Below are 12,516 nucleotides of genomic sequence, written 5' to 3'. Positions count from 1 at the left end.
GGGGGCGCTTCCCCACCCCGACCTGGGTCGGGACAGGCCTCACAGTCCGGCGGCTTTCAAGCTTCCGGAGCTCGTTGGAGATGCACGTCCAAGCACCACGCGTGCTGTGGGCGACAGAAGGAGGCCTCCGCGGATTCCCACGCACCGGTCCCGGGCCCGTGCCCCTGACGCAGCCCAAGGGCCTCTGGGGGTAATTAAACCGAGCCCCTGACACAGGGAGCTTATCCCGGATGTTCCAGGTGGTCCTGAATGCAGTCAGGAGGGCCTTCGTGAGCGCAGGAGGGAGGCACAGTCTGAGAGAAAGCACGGGTGACAACCACAGTGGCAGCTGGACTGATGCTCTTTGAGGGTGAAGGGAGCGCCCACAAGCCGGGAGCGCCACGGCCTCGGAGGCTGGAGGACGCTCCCGCAGAGCCTCCCCGAGGCACCAGCCCTGCCGGCAGCTTAACCGGCAGCCGTGAGACGCTTTGAGACTTGTGACCTCTGGAGCCGTGCGGTGGGCCGTGGTGCCTGTGAAGCCACGGAACGTGATCCTTTGTTGTGGCAGCAGCAGGAGCTAATCCACGTACAGATTCTGATTCAGCAGCCGTGGAGGTGGGTCTCGCATCTGTGGTGTTTACACATGTCCTGGGCGATTCTGATTCACACCAAAGTCTGAGGGCAAGTGCCGTGTAAACCAGAAGTTGGACAAAGTCAGCAGTGGCTGTGGGGCGGGGGAGGGGGGGCTGTGAGGATCAGGGGGCAGGGGCCCCGTGCTGGCAACGGTGGGCACTGGAGGGACGCAGGGGACAATTAGGATGTTTGAAATGGCTTAGAAGAGAGATTATAAGGGCCCTAACTCATTTTTAATTTGAAAAATTAAGTCAAATTACTGACCTCCTTGATCCTTTTCACGTATGAACTGACCGGTTGCATGAACAGAATTTGATTTTAATCAGAAATGACCACCTGATTCAGACAAAAATGACTAACCCCTGTCTCCGAAGGGTCAAGGTGGCATAAAGTAGGTCGTGAGGCACAACTCGCAGTGCCCCGGTGCCCTCCTACGTATTTGGCATCTCCCAGCTTCGATCTTGTCTTCCACAGCCTAAAGCCTGCCTCTCTTGTTCCAGAATCATTCCAGCCCTCCTTGGTCCCAAGTGTGACGCCCGTGTGTCAGGGATTCTTACAGTTCAGAGTGGCCCTAAGCTGTCACACTCCACGTTAGGTCCCGTTGTGTCACTCAGCCCTTTACTGACTCCACCACTGATGGACTCTGGACAGGATCTTAGCAAGTGGAGCCTCCCTCCTTCTCCTGGAGGCCAGTGGGGGTGGGGGTCTCCCTCCTTCTCCTGGAGGCCAGTGGGGTGGGGGTCTCCCTCCTTCTCCTGGAGGCCAGTGGGGTGGGGGTCTCCCTCCTTCTCCTGGAGGCCAGTGGGGTGGGGGTCTCCCTCCTTCTCCTGGAGGCCAGTGGGGGTGGGGGTCTCCCTCCTTCTCCTGGAGGCCAGTGGGGTGGGGGTCTCCCTCCTTCTCCTGGAGGACAGTGGGGGTGGGGGTCTCCCTCCTTCTCCTGGAGGCCAGTGGGGGTGGGGGTCTCCCTCCTTCTCCTGGAGGCCAGTGGGGGTGGGGGTCTCCCTCCTTCTCCTGGAGGCCAGTGGGGGTGGGGGTCTCCCTCCTTCTCCTGGAGGCCAGTGGGGGTGGGGGTCTCCCTCCTTCTCCTGGAGGCCAGTGGGGGTGGGGGTCTCCCTCCTTCTCCTGGAGGCCAGTGGGGGTGGGGGTCTCCCTCCTTCTCCTGGAGGCCAGTGGGGGTGGGGGTCTCCCTCCTTCTCCTGGAGGCCAGTGGGGGTGGGGGTCTCCCTCCTTCTCCTGGAGGCCAGTGGGGTGGGGGTCTCCCTCCTTCTCCTGGAGGCCAGTGGAGGTGGGGGAACGTTTCTCCTCTTTCTGGAGAACAGTGGGGGTGGGGTCTCCCTCCTTCTCCTGGAGGCCAGTGGGGGTGGGGGTCTCCCTCCTTCTCCTGGAGGCCAGTGGAGGTGGGGGAACGTTTCTCCTCTTTCTGGAGAACAGTGGGGGTGGGGTCTCCCTCCTTCTCCTGGAGGCCAGTGGGGGTGGGGGTCTCCCTCCTTCTCCTGGAGGCCAGTGGGGTGGGGGTCTCCCTCCTTCTCCTGGAGGACAGTGGAGGTGGGGGAACGTTTCTCCTCTTTCTGGAGAACAGTGGGGGTGGGGTCTCCCTCCTTCTCCTGGAGGCCAGTGGGGGTGGGGGTCTCCCTCCTTCTCCTGGAGGCCAGTGGGGGTGGGGGTCTCCCTCCTTCTCCTGGAGGCCAGTGGAGGTGGGGGAACGTTTCTCCTCTTTCTGGAGAACAGTGGGGGTGGGGTCTCCCTCCTTCTCCTGGAGGCCAGTGGGGTGGGGGTCTCCCTCCTTCTCCTGGAGGCCAGTGGGGGTGGGGGTCTCCCTCCTTCTCCTGGAGGCCAGTGGGGGTCTCCCTCCTTCTCCTGGAGGCCAGTGGGGTGGGGGTCTCCCTCCTTCTCCTGGAGGACAGTGGGGGTGGGGGTCTCCCTCCTTCTCCTGGAGGCCAGTGGGGGTGGGGGTCTCCCTCCTTCTCCTGGAGGCCAGTGGGGTGGGGGTCTCCCTCCTTCTCCTGGAGGCCAGTGGGGTGGGGGTCTCCCTCCTTCTCCTGGAGGACAGTGGGGGTGGGGGTCTCCCTCCTTCTCCTGGAGGCCAGTGGGGTGGGGGTCTCCCTCCTTCTCCTGGAGGCCAGTGGGGTGGGGGTCTCCCTCCTTCTCCTGGAGGCCAGTGGGGTGGGGGTCTCCCTCCTTCTCCTGGAGGCCAGTGGGGGTGGGGTCTCCCTCCTTCTCCTGGAGGACAGTGTGAGGGGACCTCTGTTTCCTTCTGCCATCCACCAGCAGTCAGAGCTGCTTTCAGAAAGGAACATGAGGTCAGCAAGGCTTGTGCATTGCTTTAAAAGAACTTCGCTCCCCCACGAGACCAAGAAGGGTTCTTCCTGAAAGTGCCGTAGAGAAACAGTACTTTCCCATGGCCTGGAAGGGACCAGAGGGACACACGGAGTTTGGGGTCTCAGAGAGAACCCCGGCCCCGATCCTTCCAGGGGGTTCTGTGGGGCCAGGGGTTCCGAAGCAGTATCTCTCCCTGGCAAGTCCTCTGAAAATGCTCAGTCCCTCTTACGAGAGAGAGAGTTTACTCACTGTCGTCGGTTTCATGTACTGGGTTTCAGAGTATGATTTTGAACGATAAAGATCTCTGTGACCAAAACAACTTTAATTTGCAAGAGTGGACTTGACCCTAAGAGGCTCAATGGCTTCCCGAAGCCACACGTGCAGTTTAAGGGACCAGGACCTCTGCCGTTTCCGGGGCTCGAATTCTGGTGTGTGCCAGGCCCCCTGCTCAGTGCCGGGAGGGGAAGTTCCTGCCCAGGGGCTTGGCCCGGCCTGGGGGGAGACAGGGGCTCTCGGGACATCCCAAAAGTCGTCAGAATAGGTCCATTTTCTCCCCTCTCTCAGGATGGTGGAGGCCAAGAATGTCTTGCTTCCCTTTGTGAGGCCCTGGCTTGGCATGAAACTTGATGTGACCCCAGAAGGATCTGCAAGCAGGGGTGGAAGAAGGAGGGATGAGACTGTCGTGAGCAGCCCCCCATCCAGCAGCCCCATCCAGTAGCCCCCGTCAGCGTGCTCAGGGTGTGCGAGCATCCAGCACGCCGTGGGGTCAGGCACCAGCCCTTAAGGAGTCGGCAAAAGATCACCAGCCTCCTTCACGGCCTGGCTCACTAGCAAGGCCCTGCCCAGGAAGTGTGGGTGTCTCAGACCTGGAGGGGTGCAGACACGTGTGCGTGATTTCTAACGTATACACCGTGGAGCACGGGCCAGCGGCTGTGAGACACAGGCAGGGGGAGGGCGGACCTGGGGACAGGGTCACGGAGAGCGGTGGCTCGGCAGGGCCCTCGGAGCACGAGCAGACAGGACAAAGTCCAGACCGGCCACGGTGTGTCCCTCGCAGCCAGCACCCCCGCAGGGACACAGGGGTGCGGAATCAAAAAGGAAAATCAGTGGGATCCCAAGTGAGTAGAGGTGGGAGCCTCCCACTGGGACCCCCTCTGACGGGGGTGGGGGATGCAGGAGGTTCTGGGCAGGTGGCAAGGGCACTCAGCGTGCCTGTGGACGTGGGCCAGCCCTTGAGCTGCGTCACAGCGCTGAGGACGTGCGCGGGCGCCTCTGGTGAGGACGAGGAGGCTGTGGCCCCCAGCGGCTAGCCTGGCATTCCGGGCCTCACACCTGCACAGTGGCTACCAGCTGTCTCCTCTCTGGGTTGGATGCCGGCTGGGAAAGGGAATGGCAGCAAAGACAGGGGTGCTCGTGGGGGTCACCCGGGGCCCCTTTCTGCAGAGATAGCCCGGAGTGGTCTTTGTGTGGTGCTCCTGCTGGGGGGCGGTCCTGGGCGATTCGCCCGCTGTCTGGTGAAAATAGTCTCAGAGGCCTGACTTTCTGGGAATGGTATTTCTTTCCAGAACCTGAGCCTCACATGAAAACCTCATGGCTAGCTTCCCTCACCCCTGCAGCCCCCACGGGTACAAATACGGAGGACAGAGGGGCGTCGTTGGGACAAGGTCACGTGGGGCTCCTCAGGTACAGAGGTCCTTCCTTCTGAAGTTCTGTGGCTGTGGGCTGGCGGCCAGGCCTCTGGGAGCCTGCCGAGCAGATCTGCTGACTCATCCTGGATAATTAGGACATGGAGTGTGTCGGATCCGTGCCACTGGACCGAGGCCCCTTGCTTTCTTAATGGTGAAGCCGCTCACAGAGAAGACACAACAGATCAAGTCGCAGTGCCTGGCTCCTGCCAGGCTAGCGGGGCCCAGTCCTCTGAAGCAGGAGGGAGCCTGAGTAGGGCTGGGAGGGACGGGGACGGCCTCGCTCCCCATACCCAGGCACAACATGGGGGCCAGGGGACAGTTTGGAGGCTAAACCACACCAAGTTTGACCCTGCAGAAGTGACTTCTCTCTTCGTGTGGCTTGGCCTGCGCACCTGGCCCCTCCACTAAGCTGTTTTGACTGATGGGTGACAGCAGGGGAATTACTTGCACCCTGGCCAGCCTCGTCCCCAACTTCTGATCCGTTAAACCAGGAGCCTGTGAACACCTGCCAGGCTGAGGTTGTCTGAACACTGTCAGGTGGGCTGACTGTCCTCGGGAGGGAGGATATAGGACCGACCCAGGAAGGAAGACTGTGCCCCTGGAAGGAGGACTGTGTCCAGGGAAGGAGGACTGTGTCCTGGGGAAGGAGGACTGTGTCCAGGGAAGGAGGACTGTGTCCAGGGAAGGAGGACTATGTCCTGGGGAAGGAGGACTGTGTCCTGGGGAAGGAGGACTGTGTCCAGGGAAGGAGGATTGTGTCCAGGGAAGGAGGACTATGTCCTGGGGAAGGAGGACTGTGTCCTGGGGAAGGAGGACTGTGTCCTGGGGAAAGAGGACTGTGTCCTGGGAAGGAGGACTTTGTCCTGGGAAGGAGGACTGTGTCCAGGGAAGGAGGACTATGTCCTGGGGAAGGAGGACTGTGTCCTGGGGAAGGAGGACTGTGTCCAGGGAAGGAGGACTGTGTCCAGGGAAGGAGGACTATGTCCTGGGGAAGGAGGACTGTGTCCTGGGGAAGGAGGACTGTGTCCAGGGAAGGAGGACTATGTCCTGGGGAAGGAGGACTGTGTCCAGGGAAGGAGGACTGTGTCCAGGGAAGGAGGACTATGTCCTGGGGAAGGAGGACTGTGTCCAGGGAAGGAGGACTGTGTCCAGGGAAGGAGGACTATGTCCTGGGGAAGGAGGACTGTGTCTAGGGGAAGGAGGACTGTGTCCAGGGAAGGAGGACTGTGTCCAGGGGAAGGAGGACTGTGTCCAGGGAAGGAGGACTGTGTCCAGGGAAGGGGGACTATGTCCTGGGGAAGGAGGACTGTGTCCAGGGGAAGGAGGACTGTGTCCAGGGAAGGAGGACTATGTCCTGGGGAAGGAGGACTGTGTCCTGGGGAAGGAGGACTGTGTCCAGGGAAGGAGGACTGTGTCCTGGGGAAGGAGGACTGTGTCCAGGGAAGGAGGACTGTGTCCAGGGAAGGAGGACTATGTCCTGGGGAAGGAGGACTGTGTCCAGGGAAGGAGGACTGTGTCCAGGGAAGGAGGACTATGTCCTGGGGAAGGAGGACTGTGTCTAGGGGAAGGAGGACTGTGTCCAGGGAAGGAGGACTGTGTCCAGGGGAAGGAGGACTGTGTCCAGGGAAGGAGGACTATGTCCTGGGGAAGGAGGACTGTGTCCAGGGGAAGGAGGACTGTGTCCAGGGAAGGAGGACTGTGTCCTGGGGAAGGAGGACTGTGTCCTGGGAAGGAGGACTGTGTCCAGGGAAGGAGGACTATGTCCTGGGGAAGGAGGACTGTGTCCAGGGGAAGGAGGACTGTGTCCAGGGAAGGAGGACTGTGTCCAGGGAAGGAGGACTGTGTCCTGGGGAAGGAGGACTGTGTCCAGGGAAGGAGGACTATGTCCTGGGGAAGGAGGACTGTGTCCAGGGAAGGAGGACTGTGTCCTGGGGAAGGAGGACTGTGTCCAGGGAAGGAGGACTATGTCCTGGGGAAGGAAGACTGTGTCCTGGGGAAGGAGGACTGTGTCCAGGGAAGGAGGACTATGTCCTGGGGAAGGAAGACTGTGTCCTGGGGAAAGAGGACTGTGTCCAGGGAAGGAGGACTGTGTCCAGGGAAGGAGGACTATGTCCTAGGGAAGGAGGACTGTGTCCTGGGGAAGGAGGACTGTGTCCAGGGAAGGAGGACTGTGTCCAGGGAAGGAGGACTATGTCCTGGGGAAGGAGGACTGTGTCCAGGGGAAGGAGGACTGTGTCCAGGGAAGGAGGACTGTGTCCTGGGAAGGAGGACTGTGTCCAGGGAAGGAGGACTGTGTCCAGGGAAGGAGGACTATGTCCTGGGGAAGGAGGACTGTGTCCAGGGAAGGAGGACTTTGTCCTGGGGAAGGAGTACTGTGCACCTGGAAGGAGGACAGTGTCCCGGGAAGGAGGACTATCTGATGCTCCTGTAGGGGTCACGGACAGTGGCTCCAAGAGCCGTCAGATCACTGTGGGTGCCAGTTCGATGCAGGGGCTCCTCCCATCCCCAGACGGTCGGTGTGGTCTTGGAGGGGAAACCTAGCTGGTAAAGAGGAGGGGGTGGGAAATACTGACAGCATTCTGGCCTGGCGACCAGACCGCCTGTCTGGGGAACGGGGGGCTCGCTCTGTTTCCCCACGTGACCGGCAAACTGGTGGGGGTAGTGTCCCCAGCGGCAGCATGGCTCTTCCTGTTAGGGACGCCCCTTCCCCACACTATGATGCTTTTCCAAGTTCTCTTGCCAAGTTGCCTGAGGTTTGGCCCCAACATCGGCCAGACTGAACCTGAGTCCATCCCAGCCAACAGACGACAGGTGGGGAGTGAGCACCCTGGGCCCCAAAACCTGGTGACGACAGGCATTCGATCCCTATCAAGTACTTTCCAAAGGAAGTCTCTGGTCCTGAGCTCCTCCCCTGGCCTTCCCACTCTCTCCAGTTCCCTCGCTTCGGCCGGCCTAAGTCGTCACGTCCCTTTGTGCTTTGCACAGTTCACTCTATGCAAATTACGTCTCGATTAAAAATGTGGAGATGAAAACATTTTCAAGGCCCGGGGAGAGGCGATAGTTGGCCCCTCACTACCCACACCCGTCAGTCCCGAGCTGGCCGGGGGCTCGTGGCGGACGAGCAGGTGGGCCCGCACCACTGGCGGTGGAGACGCTGGTCAAGGCTGCCCGTCGGGCCTCTGCTGGGGTCTGTGTCCCTGCAGGGGCTGTGGACTCACGCTGACCCAAATGTCCACCACTTGTGCCCACGGGATACAGGTCCTAGGAGGCTGTGGACGGGAGGAGGCTGTGGGGCGGGAGGCCCACGGCTGAGGGACAGCGGAGGCTGAGCCCTCGTGTTGGGCATGACGGGGATGACCTTGGTCAGCACTCCTCCCGTCGCTGAGCCAGGCTGCACGTGGGGACACTAGGGCCGCCGCTGCCCGACAGCCATGCCGGTGTCCCTGCTGTGAATGTGTGTCAACTCCCGCTGCCCCGGACGCCTGCCCTTACAGGGTAGACCAAGGGCGTCCGGATGTGCACACAGCAACTTGTGGGGCACCCTAGCTTTTTAAAAGGTTCTCATCAAAGTCGTTCGGCCGAGAGAACGAAGCCCCCGCTTCTCAGCTAGACCACGAGGAGACCCAGGCTGCCATGCAGAGCGGGGAGAAGAGCTGACTTTTGTTCTGGCTCAGCTGAGCCTGAGCCGAGCCCAGGCCAAGGGCAGGACGCCCGTGGCTGACCCGAGGCTGGTTCGGGGGAAAGTGCCCACCCACATCCTCGTCTCTGCCCCGGCGACAAGAAGCCACAGAAACGAAAATAAACACAGCCCCCAGGAATTCTTCTAGATGCCTCCTGTGCCCATCCCCCCAGGATCGCCGAACGCTCGGCTGCAGCCGGGAAGCGCCCAGAGCTGTGAGTGCACACGGTGTGTCCCTTCTCTGCACCCACAGCCTCCACGCTCTGGGAACCGCAGTCACCAGCCTGACCAGCGTTGTTTTTCTCCTGGCTCCCCAAGAATCCCGCGCATTTTAATCCTTCGGGAGGCCATTAGGCAACTCGCTCCCCAGGGCAAGGCTGGATTATACAGCCGTGATTTCCCGCCACTCACGGCCCGCTCCTGAATTAGCCAGGAAGTGGCATTGCCTTAGGGGAATTCATCACTCATAATTTATTTTAGAAAAATATACAAACATTTTCTTCTTTAAAGAAATAAACTTCCAGGGTTCATCTAATGTCAACAATTTGGGCCCTGTCAGAGGTACATTTTGTTGAAAGTCTGGCGATGAAAGGGTGAGGCGTGGGAGGAGGCGGGGGCCCCACAGGCGCCCCGGATGGAGCCTCGGGGTGCACGTTGGTGCCGCCCGGGAGTTGGCGTCTTTCTGCCTTGCCTCTTCCCCCGTGTGCGCTCCCCGCCACAAAGTGTCCAAGCAGTGGTAGTAGAACCCAGGGACCGTCGCGCACACACACAGGGCACCTGCCGGTATGTCGCGGTGCCCTGTCACCGCGTCTCCGGGGGGGGGGGGGCTTCTGGAGGTGGGCGCTAAGTCACCAAGCGTCTCCTCCCAGCAAGGGACAGCATGTTGTCCCTGTTCCACCCAGAGGGCCCACCACAGCCAGGTCGTGGGCTGGCCTCGGGGACCGTGTGGGTGATGTCACGGAACATTCTGGAGTTCTGTGGTGTATTATTGCAGTCTCCTCCTCATGCAACAGCTGTGTACCCGCCCCCCCCCCCCCCCTTGCTTCAGCCCCGTGGCCACGACAGACACGGAGCACTCCTTGCTCGAAGCCACTGGCTCAGGGTGGGTGTGCTTCTGCAGGCGCTGGAAGGGAAAATGTGGGACCACGGTCACCTCGTGCTCCTGGGAGAAGAATGGCGTCCTGTGTGACACCCCAGCTGGACCCCCTGCTTCTTCACAGTGGTGTTGGCCCCTTTGCCTGATTTTAAGCGAAAGGCAAGTTTTGAAGCGTATGCAACGATCGCCTGCACTCGATTTGGGGTCGCTCCAGTGTTGGTGGGGAGACGGCCCTTCACACTCGGCCCTGAGAGCACTCACCTGGGCGCTTGCCTGTGCTTCTCTGTCCCGCACCTTCTGCTAACTGCGCGGACCACGTGGGACCCTCAGGCAGGGACACGTGAACTCATTTTGTTTTCCCTACGGACCTTTCGGAACTGTGGACAGACCGTGCCCACGAGGGGAGCAGCCGTTGGGGGGGCCTGTGGGAACGTTCTGTCTCGTGGGACAGATGGGTAAGCCAGCCTTGCCTCCCTCCACACCAGCCCCCCGATGGCACCCTCTGACCACATCTTGGCCGCATCCTGATACTGAGAAGAAGATGTTAACATTAAAAAAAAAACACAGGTATTTTGACTGCACGAGTTCTTATATTCAGGTACTTGGGAACATCTGTGCAGGCAGTTAAAGAAAAATCTTGGCCCCTAAATTGATTATGAATTTACAGGAGAGACTTCAGCCTGGTAGGGGTCTGGGGTCATCTGTATTAGTGGCAGGGCCTGGGAAGGAGGCCGGGCCAGAAGAAGGTGGAGGGAGGAGGTGGGGGTGCGAGGTGCTGAGGACGTGGAGAGGTGAGAGCATCTAGAGGCAGGCGAGCAGAGTCATGGGGCAGACGGTTCGCAGAGGGGAGAGAGGCCCCAACACGCGCGGTAGGGCCCGGGGACAAGAAGAGCAAGAACGCCGAGGGTGCGCTCCCCGTGCCGCGTGGAAAGACTCGTACCCAGAGCAGCTGTGCTGGTGGAGGGGCCAACGTGATGTCAGGCAGACACCCACGGGCGGATGCAGCCTCCCAAGCAGCAGTGACAGCGGGGGCACGGGAGGACAGCCTCCAGCACCGTGGCACTGGGGCGTGGACGCTGAGGAGTGTGCCTCGGGCAATGCCGAGGGGTAGATGGAAGCCAGAACGGTCGTCCCCGGAACCAGAACTTTCTCTGTGGCCACGCCTGGGGCTTGAACCCAGAGGCACGGGGAGGGTGCCTGGCGTGGGCCTCAGTAGCGCCCGCGGGCGGTGGACATCCACAGTACGCCTCTCTCTGGTCTACGCTGCTGGCTGGCGGGACCCACTCCCAACTGAGGCCTCCCCTGCTGGTGGCACCAGACCTCGCAGGCCAGGGGGAGCCCACCTTCCTGGGGGCCTCTCTGTAAAGAGGACAGGCGAGGACCCCTCACGGACTGGGTGGGGCAGAGGTGACCTCACGGGGCCGGTGGACAGTGACAGCCCAAGTCCGCCCCACCCCTCAGGGAGGCCCGTGGTCCTCTGACTGGTACTTATGTGGGGTTTCCTTCCTTCTCCTTGCTTCCCAAGTGGGGCATCTGGTTTCTGGGGACTGCTGACGAGTGCTGACTGTTTGCTGTCGTTGCCTTGTTAGAGAAGAGTGTGCCCACCCCACGGTTCCAGTGCACTCACCGGGGCGCACGACTGACATTCTGGAAAGCGCCACTGTCCCATGTGCCGCCCCTGCGGTGGGGATTTGGGAGAGAAGTAGGAGTTTGCCTAGCAGTAAGAGGCTCCTAGGTACGCGCGCCTCCCACGCTGGCCCCGCGGGTGACTTCGGCCCCTAAACGGGGCAGAAGGCGGGCTTCCCTGGCCCCGCGAAGGCCTCCTTCTGGGGCCAGACTGGGCAGGCTGATCAGACCACTGAGAGACAAGGGGAGAAAAGATGGGGGCTGGTAAAAAAGAAACAACAGTGGCCCCTGCCCTTTCCTCAGGGTTCTGGTGGGTATTCATCAGTGTTATCGGAGTAACTGCAAAAACGTGGATGAAAAATGGACCACGTCAGGGATGCAGGAAAAATGGGTGCTAAGAAAAACAAGTTAAATGAACAACAACTATGGTAACAACAGTAAGGGTACTCATGGACACCTTTGTTTCCTAACAAAAGAGGTTAAGGAAGGGCAGGACAAAAAGAGAATTCTAAATGCCCTCCACCTTCCCTCCCCCTCCATCCCTTCCCTTCCGTCCAATAAGAACCAGCTGGACGCTGCGGGATGCTCTTTGGCAGCGTTATTCCTCAGACTGTGGAACTGCCATCAGCTGAAGGGGAAGGGTGGGAGAAGGTGGCAGTTTGGGAAAAGAGAAGGTAGCTAACAGGAGGAGAAAGTAGGGACAGGAGAAGGCGGGGGCAGGAGGGGAAGGTGGGGAGAGGAGGGGAAGGTGGGGGGCAGGAGGGAAAGTGGGGAGAGGAGGGGAAGGTGGGGGGCAGGAGGGGAAGGTAGGGGGCAGGAGGGGAAGGTGGGGAGAGGAGGGGAAGGTGGGGAGACGAGGGGAAGGTGGGGGGCAGGAGGGGAAGGTGGGGGGCAGGAGGGGAAGGTGGGGAGAGGAGGGGAAGGTGGGGGCAGGAGGGAAAGTGGGGAGAGGAGGGGAAGGTGGGGGGAGGAGGGGAAAGTGGGGAGAGAAGGGGAAGGTGGGGAGAGAGGGGAAGGTGGGGAGACAGTGAGGGAGACACAATCTGAAGCAGGCTCCAGGCCCTGAGCTGCCAGCACAGAGCCCGACGCAGGGCTCGAACTCGTGGGCCGTGAGATCATGACCTGAGCCGAAGTTGGACGCTTAACTGACTGAGCCACCCCGGCTCCCCTAAATAGTGTACTCTTATCCACGTTTCTTATAATCCTTTAGTGTTTTTGTTTCCCCGGGACCAATGACTAAGGCACAATTTTACTTCCTGTGATGTCTCTGCACTGGGCAAGGAATTCTGCAAATCTGTCGAGGCCTGGCGATAACTCTCACGCAGAGCCAACACACATCCCCTGCTGGTGGCCCCTCCTGGCCCAGAGCTCTGAGCTGGGGCTGCTGCAGCCTGAGTGAGCATTGCTTTACCCGGGTCCATGCCCGTCCCCTTCGGGACCTGTTTCTCCACGGCCCTCCCCTGCACTCGTGCACGAGGAACAGTATTTTGAACCCT

General features: G+C 60.6%; 1 long non-coding RNA gene across 1 annotated transcript; it reads left to right on the top strand.

Annotated features, from left to right (window-relative positions):
- Positions 1 to 2,896: 2,896 nt before the first annotated feature.
- On the top strand, positions 2,897 to 9,962 carry LOC123609328. Its single transcript, XR_006717752.1, has 2 exons — positions 2,897 to 4,049; positions 9,419 to 9,962. It is a non-coding gene; the product is annotated as an uncharacterized LOC123609328 (long non-coding RNA).
- The last annotated feature ends 2,554 nt before the right edge of the window (positions 9,963 to 12,516 follow it).

Source organism: Leopardus geoffroyi, chromosome B2 (assembly GCF_018350155.1).
Source record: "Leopardus geoffroyi isolate Oge1 chromosome B2, O.geoffroyi_Oge1_pat1.0, whole genome shotgun sequence".
In the NCBI taxonomy this organism is placed as follows: Eukaryota; Metazoa; Chordata; class Mammalia; order Carnivora; family Felidae; genus Leopardus; species Leopardus geoffroyi.
The sequence above is the reverse complement of the archived record's forward strand: the minus strand, read 5'-3'. Positions and strand labels throughout refer to the sequence as shown.